This window comes from Papio anubis, chromosome 11 (assembly GCF_008728515.1).
Source record: "Papio anubis isolate 15944 chromosome 11, Panubis1.0, whole genome shotgun sequence".
NCBI lineage: Eukaryota > Metazoa > Chordata > Mammalia > Primates > Cercopithecidae > Papio > Papio anubis.
Genome location: NC_044986.1, coordinates 33,253,808 through 33,267,614, shown reverse-complemented (window position 1 = coordinate 33,267,614; position 13,807 = coordinate 33,253,808). Strand labels below are relative to the sequence as shown.

The 13,807-nt window shown below is 43.2% G+C and overlaps 1 protein-coding gene across 1 annotated transcript in view; it reads right to left on the bottom strand.

Annotated features, from left to right (window-relative positions):
- PKD2L1 (polycystin 2 like 1, transient receptor potential cation channel) overlaps window positions 1–13,807 on the bottom strand; it is a 44,132-nt gene that overhangs the window by 25,545 nt on the left and 4,780 nt on the right.

The window sequence follows — 13,807 nt, the reverse complement described above, 5'->3', positions numbered from 1 at the left end:
TTTCTTGGTTAAAACCATTTACTGGGTACACAGACCCTTATTCCTTTTTGGAGTAGAAAGTTCCCTCCTGGAAAAGAAAAAGTCTTTTATTGTTCTCCTCCTCCTCCTTCTCTCCTCCTTCCTCCTCTTGGGCAATTCCTCCTTCCATTATCTTTGCTACTATCCCACCACACATTCTGGTGAACGTTACTGGGTCATTCCAAGTTGGATTCCAAATACTTCATGTGTCTTAAGACAGAGGGTAGGCAGGGGAAAGTAGGAACCTGGAAACGAGGGAAGGGTTAGAACCTCAGGGTATGCACTGAAGGTTGTTGAAACGATGCATTTCATCAGTGTGTCTACAGAGACTACAACTGAGAGAACTAGATTCACTCACATCTGCTTCAGTAATGAAGTCTATGAGCATTATTAAGCTTTTTATGGCTTAGGTTCAGAAGATTGTGGTTCCAGAGAACCTATGACACATGGCCAGTTTCTTCTTAGGAAATTAGATTCAGAGCCAAAATGTTTTATGAGTTGCTGTTGAAGGAAAAACAATCAGACTGAGGATGATTACTCTGGAAAAACGGAAATGAATCCAAGACCTTGTTAGTGATCCCCCTGAAGTTTCTAGTAGCTCTGAGATCTTAGCCCAGCTGGAAGAATAGACCTATACATACTTGTCCATGCTGAATCAATATAATAGATTATCTCAGGGGATGGAACACTGAAATCAGATACCTAGAAGGCTGGAGATAGGAGTAGGGGCCAGGGCATAAGGCGATGAAACAAGGAGGCTGCTGGAACTTCCCTGTTCTATTCCATTCTGAATGCAGAATCAAGGGAAAACAAAGCAGTTGATTCTCATGGATTCAGTATGGCTTTAGTTGATGGCTTGTAAATTCTCATGTGGTGTCAGAACTGCGTAAAGAGTTTACAAAGACAGCAATCAAACCAGGAAGTCAACAGTCCTAAGGAAGATGATGAGTCTTCTCTAGAGTCATCCTGGAAAAATACTGCCCCCTAGATAGCATTGCCTCTGTGTGGCCCAGAAACCTCGAGACATAGCATGAACTTCAGTTAATGTCATAAGAGATAAGGTAAGACTTCTGTAGCTATGGTCTCTGCGAAGGAGGGCACCCTGTTTCAAAAGAGCTGAAGACACCAACTGTAGTAAAACATAAAAGGCCTGTCTTGATATAGGGATTTTCCTGGCTGATAAGGCAGCGGTGATTCCACATGCTCCTGTAGAAGGTAACAGAGGAAGAGTTGCACTTACTCTTACAGTGCTTCTTTGAGCTAGTTTGCTCAAGATCTCTCAGAGACTGGTCATTTTGGAAAAACTAAAGCTACAGAGAGTATACTAGTGTTGAGACCCGGAGACTTTTTGCTGCCTAAATCTAGCTGAACAAAAAAAAAAAAAAAAAAAAAATGTATTTAGTGCTAGAAACCACGAGAAGAGTGGCCCTTGTTAAAAGGTGCCCAAGCTGGAGTCTTTGAACACATGGATCCAGAAAAGGTGGCAAACCAGGCAGGAAAAACCTAGTGATTATATATATAAGGGGTCACCCCAATTGGATTGCCAATTTCATGCACTGTCTTAACAAATGATAAGGGAGCAGTAATTAAGTTAATAGAGTTGGTAATGAGTGATTTTATTACATAGAAGTCCTGGCTTTTACCTGTAATTGTGCAGTATAAGCTACCTGGATCAATAAGATTCTGTAAGGATTACAGGATAATCAACACCATGACCGAACCATATGTTCATCCAATGCCAATAATCGGTTCTCTCTGGAGTTACTGGGCCTACCCTCAACATTTTGAGGAGTGCAAACAGTTTTCATTTATTTGAGTTATATCTATCTACCCTCAATAGACCCAGTAACTCCAGAGAGAATTGATTATTGGCATTGGTTCAATAACCAATCAATAACTCATCATTGTTTCATGAAGTGTTGCAAAATAAAGGCCATCCAAGAAGACTCTATGCAGGCAGCGTTGGTCACCCCAGAGAGATAATCACCTTCTTTACCAAGGGCTTTCTCACTCAGTACACAACAGGAGGCTCTCAAATGGTTCCATATAAAGGGAAATCATATTTAAGTAGTTAATAGTTGCCTGATTTATAAACAATTTTTATATATGTAATTTTTTCATGTTAATAATAGAGATAGGGTTTCTATGTTGCCCAGGCTGGTCTTAAACTCCTGGACACAAGCAATCCTCCCACAGACTGCTGGGATTACAGGCATGAACCACCATGCCTTGCCTATAAATAATTTAAACAGAAACTATGTTATAACCACTTGGAAGGTCATGAACTTCCTGAAACACCTTTATCAAACTTTTCCTGGGGTTCAAGAACCAAAAGTGGAAAATGTGATTCCCTGGAGTTCCCAGCAGGGAGAGCCCTTTAAAAAAAAATCTCAAGAAGCCATAGGCTTGTGTCTGGAACAGGAAGACATGGAAAAGCCTGTGAGACAGAGGACCAGGGAGAAAACAGGAGGAGTCAAAAGCTGTGGGCAGAGGTAGGGGAGAAGAAAGCAAAGCAGACCAGTGTCTGGGGAGAGAGAAGAGAGACAAGGAAGCAGGCACGGGGAGAGCCAGTCCAGGACCCAGAAGTATCCAGCAAGAAGCACTGTTCCTGATCCTGGGCTTCGCTGCAAGCTGGCAGGGCCTTAGAGTTATTCTGAAGTGTGATTTATCTTTCACAAAGTGCATCCAGAGCACCTCCTTCACTGACTTTATTGCCATTATAGCCATCAGCACTTTAGGGGAGCCTCTTACACTACATTTATCACAATCAGCGGACATTCCACCTCACAGACTGCATTGCTGTTGACTTTACACATCCTTCTAGTGTAAACCAACAGAAGCTTCTTTATCTAAAATTCATGTATATTTATATGTGTCTAGAAAACAATTGAAATGGGCCGGGTGCACTGGCTCGCCTGTAATCCCAGCACTTTGGGAGGCTGAGGTGGGTGGATCACCCGAGGTCAGGAGTTTGAGACCAGCGTGGCCAACATGGTGAAATCCCATCTCTACTAAAAATACAAAAATACAAAAGTTAGCCAGGCGTGTTGGCGTGAGCCTGTAGTCTCAACTACTCCAGAGGCTAAGGCAGAAAAGAAAGAAGGAAGGAAGGAAGGAAAGAAGGAAGGGAGGGAGGGAGGGAGGAAGGAAGGAAGGAAGGAACGAACGAACGAACGAACGAACGAAGGAAAGAGAAGGGAAGGCAAGGGAAGAAGGAAGGAAGGAAGGAAGAAAGGAAGGAAGGGAGGGAGAGAGAAAACAGTTGAAATGATTATATACCAAACTAGGAACAGTGATTACTGGGAGGGATTTTTTATTTTGTTTTATTTTACTTTACTTTAAGCTCTGGGGTACATGTGCAGAACGTGCAGGTTTTTTACATAGGTATACATGTGCCATGGTGGTTTGCTGCACCTATCGACTCGTCATCTAGGTTTTAAGACCCACGTGCTTTAGATATTTGTCCTAATCCTCTCCCTCCCCTTGTCCCTCACCCCCCCGCCACAGGCCCCGGGGTGTGTGATGTTCCCCTCTGTGTGTCCATGTGTTCTCATTGTTCAACTCCCACTTATGAGTGAGAACATGTGGGGTTTGGTTTTCTGTTCCTGTGTTAGTTTGCTGAGAATGAAGAGGGATTTTTACATTCTCTATGTTATCTGACTTTTTAAAAACAAGGACTATGTATTAAGTAAAAAATTAATAAATATATTCCCAATCTGATTTTCTTTGTGGGGGAAAGGGGGTAGAATTATGTTGTAATGGAATGAGGAGAAATACTGGTTTACACCTTTTTCCTCTTACTTGCCCTTTGAGACTCTGCCTATGGCAAAACTCTTGCATATTCATAGCCTGAGGCCTTAGTTGGCTGGTGCTACCTCCTCCATCCCCTGCCTCCTTCAGGCTGACAGCCAGCACTATTAAAACTAACAAGCAAGCAAGCAAATGGCAATGACTTTGGGCCTCCCTGGCAATGACTTAAAAACAGTTAAAAACAGTTTTAGCACTGTTAAAATAAGTAGGCAAGCAAATGGCAATGTCTGGGCTTCCCCAGACATGAATGATACCTGTCTCTGGGACCTTCAAGATTTCCCAGACCTCCCTGCCCACTTTGTCTCCCAGTTCTTACCATGGTCCCAGTGCACCCTCCACTGTAGCGCTCATCACAGTCTATGTCACTATTTGTTTACATGTCAACCTTCCTTACTCCTTGAAGGCAGAAGATGTGTCTCAGGTATTTCTTTCTTTTTTTTTTTTTGAGACGGAGTCTTGCTCTTATTGCTCAGGCTGGCGTGCAATGGCACGATTTCAGCTCATTGCAAACTCTGCCTCCCAGGTTCAAGCAATTCTCCTGCCTCAGCCTCCCAAGTAGCTAGGATTATGGGCATGTGCCACCACGCCTGGCTAATTTTCTATTTTTAGTAGAGATAAGGTTTCTCCATGTTGGTCAGGCTGGTCTCAAACTCCCGACCTCAGGTGATATGCCCACCTTGGCCTCCCAAAATGCTGAGCCACAGGCGTGAGTCACCTTGCCCAGCCTTGTCTCAGGTATTTCAAAACCCTCAGCACTTGGCCTAGGGCCTGGCACATAGTAGGACTTCATAAATGTTTGAATGAATGAATGTGTAAATATCCACGATCTCAAACTTAGTTTCAGCATTTTGCTAATGAGCTCTCTTTGTCTCATCTGTTTTTTTCCTCCATGGTATGAAATAATCTAATTCGACCAGCTTAGACTCAGTCTCTGAGCCAGTGGTTTACACACATTTTGTTCTCAGAACCCCTTTGTAACTCTTCAACATTTTGAGGACTGCAAACAGTTTTCATTTATTTGGGTTATATCTATCAATCATTACCTTATAAAAGTTAAAACTGGTCAGACACACTGGTTCATGCCTGTAATCCCAGCACTTTGGGAAGTCAAGGCAGGTGCATAGCTTGAGCTCGGGAGTTCAAGTCCAGCCTGGGTAACATGGTAAAACCCCATCTCTACCAAAAATACAAAAAATTAGCTGGGTGTGGTGGCACGTGCCTATAGTCCCAGCTACTTGGGAGGCTGAGGTGGAAGGATCCCTTGAGCCTGGGAGGCAGTGGCTGTAGTGAGCCAAGATCACCCCACTACACTCCAGCCTGGGTGACAGAGCAAGATTCCGTCTCAAAAAAATAAAAATAAAATAAAATAAAACTCAGGAAAAATGTAAATATGTATTAATTCATTCATTTGAAAATGATAACAATCCCAATACATGTAAACACAAATAACATATATTTTTTTAATACTATATTTTTTCAAACAAACCCCCCAAAAACTTGGCCGGTCACGGTGGCTCACACCTATAATCCCAGCACTTTGGAAGGATCACTTGCGTTCAGGAGTTCAAGACCAGCCTGGGTTGGCCGGGTGCGGTGGCTCACGCCTGTAATCCCAGCACTTTGGGAGGCCGAGGTGGGCGGATCACGAGGTCAGGAGATCGAGACCATCCTGGCTAACACGGTGAAACCCTGTCTCTGCTAAAAATACAAAAAATTAGCCTGGCGTGGTGGCACATGCCTGTAGTCCCAGCTACTCGGGAGGCTGAGACAGGAGAATGGCGTGAACCTGGGAGGCGGAGCTTGCAGTGAGCCGAGATCGCGCCACTGCACTCCAGCCTGGGCGAGGGGCGAAACTCCATCTCAAAAAAAAAAAAAAAGACCAGCCTGGGCAACATAATGAGACCCTGTCTTTACAAAAAATCAAAAATGAAGTGGATGTGGTGGCAGATGCCTGTAGTCCCAGTTGCTTGGGAGGCTGAGGTGGAAGGATTGCTTGAGCCCAAGAGGTCAAGGGTACAGTAAGCCCTGATGGCAGCATTGTACTCAGCCTCAGTGACAAGGTGAGACCCTGTCTCAAAACAAACAAAGAAAAATTTTAATGGAATTGTTTTCCATGTTTGCAAGTCTCCTAATATCTGGCTTAATAGAAGACAGCTGTATTCTCATATCTTCTTCTGCACAATCTGTTGCAATATGTTATTTTGGTTGAAATATATGAAGAAAATATCACCTTAAGCAAATATGTTTTGGGGTAAGAGAGAACCTCACAAACCCCTTGAAAGGGTCTCAGGAAACCCTAGGGGTCCTCAGAGGACACTTTTGAAAAAGATTGCTCTGGCCGGGCACAGTGCCTCACGCCTGTAACCCCATCACTTTGGGAGGCTGAGGTGGGCGGATCACCTGAGGTCAGGAGTTCGAGACCAGCCTGGCCAACATGATGAAATCCCATCTCTATTAAAAAAAAAACAAAAATTAGCCGGACGTGGTGGTGCGCACCTGTAATCCCAGCTACTCCAGAGACTGAGGCGGGAGAATCACTTGAACCCGGGAGGTGGTGGTTGCAGTGAGCCGAGATTGCACCACTGCACTCCAGCCTGGGCGACACAGCAACACTCTGTCTAAAAAAAAAAAAAAAAAAGAAAAAAGAAAAAGAAAAGAAAAAGAAAAAGAAAAGATTGCCCTCATTCCTTATTTTTGTTAGTAGAACCTCTGCCAAGTCTGGAGGTTCTGTCTGAACTTAAAATCTCAGCAATTCTGCTGCCACCACCCAATAACATAATTGTCAATATCCTTATAATCCCCTACCTCCCCTACCTGTGTACCTTATTTCATAGTTTTCAAAGAGTTTTCCTATGTAATGTCTCCCAGTTGCCTATCAGACATGTCTGCTGATTCCATCTTACTCATGAACAAAATTTCCTATGAATCATGAAGTTCAGAGTGTACATGATTCGCTCAGGGCAAGAGGCAGAGGTAGGGCTCAAACTCACACCTTGTAATACGAATTATATGCTCTTTTGCTAGCCACTTACATCAGCAGTACTCCATCCTGGCCTCATCTACAACAATCCAGAGTATTGAGATATTTTTCTTTTTCTCTCTCTCTCTCTCTTTTTTTTTTTTTTTTTTTTAGAGATGGAATCTCACTCTGTCGCCCAGGCTGAGTACAGTGGTGCAATCTCGGTTCACTGCAACGTCCACCTCGGGGGTTCAAGCGATTCTCCTGCCTCAGCCTCCCAAGTAGCTGGGATTACAGGCACACACCGCCGTGCCCAGCTGATTTTTGTCTTTTTAGTAGAGATGGGGTTTCACCATGTTGCCCAGACTGGTCTTGAATTCCTGACCTCAGGTGATCCACCTGCCTCAGCCTCCCAAAGTTTTGGGATTACAGGCGTGAGCCACTAAACCTGGTGAGATGTATTTCAATATTTTCCTAATTTATATCTTGATGGGGAATGACAACTAATAGTTATTAAAAGCCTATTATATTCCAAGCACTGTACTACTAAATACCCAATTTGTTTTCCACCAGCCTCACAAAAGCAGATGTTATTCTCACTTGAGGAATCAAGGTTTAGAAAGATTTAAGTATCTTGACCTATTTGCCAAAGATGTGTGGCTAATAACTGGTAGTACTATCATTTGGATCAGACCACCTTATTCCAGGTCACACACTCTTTCCGTTATACAACTGTGCCTTCACTAAAATTGTGGTTCTGTATCACAAAATATCTTCTCACATCATTACAGCCCCCCAGGGACTCAGCCACAGATACTTTCTGAACCTCCAATATATTTCTGCTCCTTTCTTTGCGGATTCTAGAAATACTGTCAAGCTTTCTTGACAAGCTCACTTCAACCTCTCCTATTAGTGCAATTCCACCAATCTACGGATAGAACCTTGAAATCCACTAAAAGAAAGCAGAGTAAAGAGAGGCATGCATTTCTTTAAAACTAGTGATGGATTAAGAGCATCCAATTGATATTAATTGGCATGTAGCCATTAGGCATTAAAGGTTGAGGGTCTCTGCCCTCCTCCCCAGCTCCATGGTGATCAGACCCAGCCATTTCCTGGCTTAGAGCCTCTCCTATACAGGGCCAGTCCCAGGTGCACCTTTGAGATAACAATAATGTCTCCTAAAACAAACAGCCATTATTTCTACACAAAGACCTTCAATGTTTCCTCCATCAACAAAAGGCTACAGCCATCCCTCCAAGAAGACAAAGGGCTGGAAGCCCTTTCATAAATATCATGATGATGGTGTGGGCCCAGTGGGAAGGGCGAGCCAGGAAGATTATTCTCCAGCACTTTCTCTGCTGAGGAATAGCTGGGACAGGACTGACTCCACCCCTCAGAAAGAGCTATGAGTGACTAATCATTCCTGAACTATTCATAATGACAATAATAACATTTCCCTAATCTGCAGAAAGAAAGTAAAAATATTGAGCCATTACAGGATTGCCATCAGGATCAAATGAGACAATACGTGTGAAATCTCTGTGTAAGGTTTCAAGGATTGCACAATTGACATTATTATTATTATCAGACAATTGATGGGTCACCTATATTGCCTGCATGAAAAAGATAGCTGTATTTTAGACAGATGAGATTCCAAATAGTCTTGGTTTCTAGGTCCACCAGTTCCTAGAATAAAGCATAAGGGAGAAGAAACATGGTCAGTATGGCTGACCATGATAGTCTACTAGGGCTTGTCCCCTGTCAAATTGCTCTGCAGGTGATGGCTAAATTTGTTGGCTATTCTTTCCACTCCCAAGAGCCCAGATCCTGGAAATGAGGTCGCTGATGGTTGATTCCCCACCTAGGGTCTAATGGTCCAAGTTCCCCACTTTCCCTTCCCTCCTTTGTCCCCCTGAAAACATCTCTCATGCAACTTACACAAAAATAATTACACATTATAAATTAAAGCGTGAGAAAAGTGTCCAACCTCATGGGTAATAAAAGGCAAGTAAATTAATGTGAGTTGTACCGTCTTATACCTATTTAATAATAAAAATTATAAATGAGAACTTCCAATTTTGATGAGGCTGTGACAAAATTGATGTGACCTTATAGCAGTAGTGGCATAATAAATTTGTATAATCCCTTACAGAGGTAAAATGACAGCCATAGCAAATACTAAGGAGATATTTCTATCTTTTGGCCTCGTGGTCATCTCTCTCCTTAGCAATTCAGAAGGAAATAATTTAACAAAAGTGAAAAAAAAAAAACAAAACTGCAGCTGTAGATACATTTACCCATGATAGGCAAATACTGAAACAACCAGAGAAATGTTTTAGATAATTGTAGTGTGACTGTAGTCCTTAAAATAAAAATATAAAAACTGGCTGGGCATGGTGGCTCATGCCTGTAATTCCAGCACTTTGGGAAACCAAGGCAGGGGGATGACTTGAGCTCAGCAGTTGAAGATCAGCCTAGAAAGCATAGCAACACCCCATCTCTACAAAAAATTTAAAAATTAGCAGGGTGTGGTGGTGTCCACCTATAGTCCCAGCTACTTGGGAGGTTGAAGTGGGAGGATTGTTTGAGCCCAGGAGGTTGAGGCTGTAGTAAGCTGAAATCATGCCACTGCACTCTAGCCTGGGCAACAGAGTGAGAACTTGTCTAAAAAAAAAAAAAAGAAAAGAAAGAAAGAAGGAAGGATGGAAGGAAGGAAGGAAAGAAGGAAGGAAGGAAAAAGAAAGAAAGAAAAGAAAGAAAGAAAGAAAAGGAAGGGAAGGGAAGGAAAGGGAAGGGAAGGGAAGAAATATGAAAACTACTTAGAGGTCAGGCACAGTGGCTCACGCCTGTAATCCTAGCCTTTTGGAAGGCTTGAGCCCAGGAGTTCAAGACCAGACTGGGCAACATGGGGAAACCCCGTCTCTATGAAAAATACAAAAATTAGCCAGGTGTGATGGTGCATGCCTGTAGACCCAGTTACGTTTAGGGCTGAGGTGGAAGGCTCACCTGAGCCTGAGAGCTTGAGGCTGGAGTGAGCTGAGATTACACCACTGCACACCAGCCTGAGCAACAGAGCAAGGCCCTGCCTCAAAACAACAACAATAACAACAACAAAAACAAAAACTATGGTGGCTCACGCCTGTAATCTCAACAATTTGGGAGGCCGAGGTGGGCTGATCCCTTGAGGTCAGGAGTTCCAGACCAGCTTGGGCAACATGGTGAAACCCCGTCTCTACTAAAAACACAAAAATCAGCTGGGCGTGGTGGCGGGCACCTGTAATCCCAGCTATTCGGGAGGCTGAGGCAGGACACTGCACTCCAGCCCGGGTGACAGAACCAGACTCTGTCTCAAAAAAAACAACTACTTAGAAATATGATGAAATGTTATAAATGAAAGTATACAATATAATACAACTAGGTAAGAATGTAGGCATAAACACTGGTAATAAGAAAAATAAAAAATTCTTTAATACAGTGGTCACGAACTATATTTTAAAATATTCTTTAATATTTTTATATCATCTTTTAAATACAACAATAAAAAGAAAGAATAGTAGTTAGCTAGTAGAATTTCTCAATACTCTGATTTTATCAGGGTAGGGCACGGAGTGGTCCTTGCTAAGATGATGATGGGTATTAGTAAATTTATGAGCAATACGTTTCCAGGTAGAGAGACCGTAGTAGATTCCGGTGGTTAAAAGCCTCGGAATTCAAGTCAGGCAACAAATCACTGAGTTGGATTCCTCTTTCTTCACTTGCTTGCATGTGTGGCCTTGAACAAGCTGTTTGACTTTTCTAAATCTTTCTGACTTGTAAAATGGTAGTGATAGGCAGAACCAACTTCACAGAGTCATTGGAAGTAGCCAGTGAGATAAAGTACATAACATAGCGCTAGGTGCATTGAGAAATTATTCAATAAAAGTTTGTTGTTTGTGCTGTTAATAATGATGATGATGGTGGTAGTGGTTGTGATAAACTGAGGGCTTCCAGGGAAAGTACTTTATCTAGGCCGGGCGCGGTGGCTCAAGCCTGTAATCCCAGCACTTTGGGAGGCCGAAACGGGTGGATCACGAGGTCAGGAGATCGAGACCATCCTGGCTAACACGGTGAAACCCCATCTCTACTAAAAAAATATTAAAAAATAGCCAGGAGAGGTGGTGGGCGCCTGTAGTCCCAGCTACTCGAGAGGCTGAGGCAGGAGAATGGCGTGAACCCAGGAGGCGGAGCTTGCAGTGAGCTGAGATCCGGCCACTGCACTCCAGCCTGGGCGACAGAGCGAGACTCCGTCTCCCTAAAAAAAAAAAAAAAAAAAAAAAAAAGAAAGTGCTTTATCTTAAAGGTCTGACGTCACTTAAAGGATGCTACTCAAATAATACTATCCCTATATGTGGAGCAAACTACAAATTTTGAAAAGTAATTTTATGTTATGTTATTTATTGATTTACTTTTAATTGACAAATGATCACTGCTTTTATTTTATTTTATTTTTGAGATGGAGTCTTGCTCTGTCACCCAGGCTGGAGTGCAGTGGCACGATCTCGGCTCACTGCAACCTCCACCTCCCAGCTTTAAGCAATTCTCCTGCCTCAGCCTCCTGAGTAGCTAGGACTACAGGAGCATGCCACCACACCCGGCTAATTTTTGTATTTTTAGTAGAGTCGGGGTTTTGCCATGTTGGCCAGGCTGGTCTCGAACTCCTGATCTCAGGTGATCCACCCGCCTCGGCCTCCCAAAGTGCTGGGATTACAGGCATGAGCCACCGCATCCGGCCCACTCTGTATCTTTATGGGATGCAATTGTGATGTTTCTTCAGATGTATACATCATGGAATGATCAAATCAGGCTAATTAACATATCCATCGCCTCAAATATTTCTTTGTGTTGAGAATATTTAAAATCCTCTCTTTTAGCTATTTTGAAAGATATAATACATTATTATTAACTGTAATCATGAAAGTTATTTTTTCCAAGTTTCCACAAGCAGCACTGAAAAGTTGTTTTTAATGCACTTTTTAAGATAAACTTTATTTATTTATTTATTTATTTATTTATTTTTGAGACAGAGTCTTTCTCTGTCATCCAGGCTGGAGTGCAGTGGCATGATCTTGGCTCACTGCAACCTCCACCTCCCAGGTTCAAGCGATTCTCCTGTCTCAGCCTCCTGAGTAGCTGGGATTACAGGTGCCCGCCATCACACCTGGCTAATTTTTGTGTGTGGTTTTTTTTTTTTTTTTTTTTTTTGAGACGGGGTCTGGCTCTGTCGCCCGGGCTGGAGTTCAGTGGCCGGATCTCAGCTCACTGCAAGCTCCGCCCCCCGGGTTCACGCCATTCTCCTGCCTCAGCCTCCCGAGTAGCTGGGACTACAGGCGCCCGCCGCCTCGCCCGGCTAGTTTTTTGTATTTTTTAGTAGAGACGGGGTTTCACCGTGTTCGCCAGGATGGTCTCGATCTCCTGACCTCGTGATCCGCCCGTCTCGGCCTCCCAAAGTGCTGGGATTACAGGCTTGAGCCACCGCGCCCGGCCAATTTTTGTGTTTTTAATAGAGATGGGGTTTCACCATATTGGCCAGGCTGGTCTCGAACTCCTGGCCTCAGGCAATCCACCTGGTTCGGTCTCTCAAAGTGCTGGGATTACAGGCATGAGCCACCGCGCCCAGCCCACTTTATTTTCTTAGAGTAATTTTAGGTTCACAGCAAAATTGAATGAAAGGTGCAGAGATTTCCCATAGATCCCCTGCCCTCACATAATTACAGCCTCCCCTGCCATCAACATCCAACACCAGAGTGGTACCTTTATTATACAATGGACCTACATTGACACATCATTGTTAACCAAAGTCCACAGTATATGTTAGGTTTTACTCTTGGTATTGTGCATTCTATGGATTTTACATATAATGACAGGTATTCACTATACAGAGTAGTTTCACTGCCCTAAAAATCCTCTATGCTTTACCTATTCATCCTTCTCTTTCCCCAACTCTTGGAAACCACTGACAACTTTTAGTATCTCCATAGTTTTGTCTTTTCCACCATGGTATATAGTTGGAATCACACAGTATGTAGCCTTTTCAGATTGGCTTCTTTCTTGAAAGGTATTTTTTTAATGACCAGTCTAGAAGACCAGCTGAGGGTTTTGAATTTCCACTAGATAATACAAAGATAACTATTACCAGTGATTGTGTTTGGTTCTTTATGCATGTTATCTCCAGAAGACAAATGTTATTATCCTTATTGGTAGAACAAGTGTTCAAGGTCACAAAGCCAGGAAGTAGAGGAGCTAGTATTTGAATCCAGTGCGTCTGACTCCAATGTTTTTATGTTTTCATCATGCCACAGTGCTTACCTAATAATAAACACGGGTTCTGGAGCATTTAAACCCAGTCACGGGAACTGACATGGAAAAGCACACTGGCACAGCTGCATATCCAACTGCATGTCACTCCAATTCTTAGAAAACAGCATCCTGATAGAGCAACGCAACAGCCACCCCGCTTGGTGCCAGCTTTCAGTCTTATAACTTGTATTCCCAATCCTTAGGCAGGAGAGCTCAGTCAGCATACTGACTAGCCAAATTAAGTGGATCTGGTTCAGTGTTTCTTTACCTTTTTTACATTATCCGTCTCCCCTGAAGTCTCTTTAGACATTTTCTTCCTAATCACTCCCAATTCCAATATCACAGACAGACTCTACATTTTCTTATGTACCGTGGCTCTTTGGAGGCCCAAAAGCCATTGTAATATCTAAAGGATTGTTTTTGCCCTTGGAGAAACTATTTTTACACACTTGGGGGCTACGTCATCCCCACTGAGAACGTATGGTCTAGATGCAGTTGGCCAGAGCTCAGGGAGGTTAACAGGGAGTTGAGACACCAGGGAGGCGAGGGCAGGACCTTGGAGAGCGCTGAAGTGGCCCTCCTGAGGCCATTCCAAGGCTCCATGTTGCCTGAAAATATGTCTGAAAGGAAGAGGCAGGTAGAGGCAGGGGCTAGGAAACTAGTATTAGTTTTATCTTACTAAAT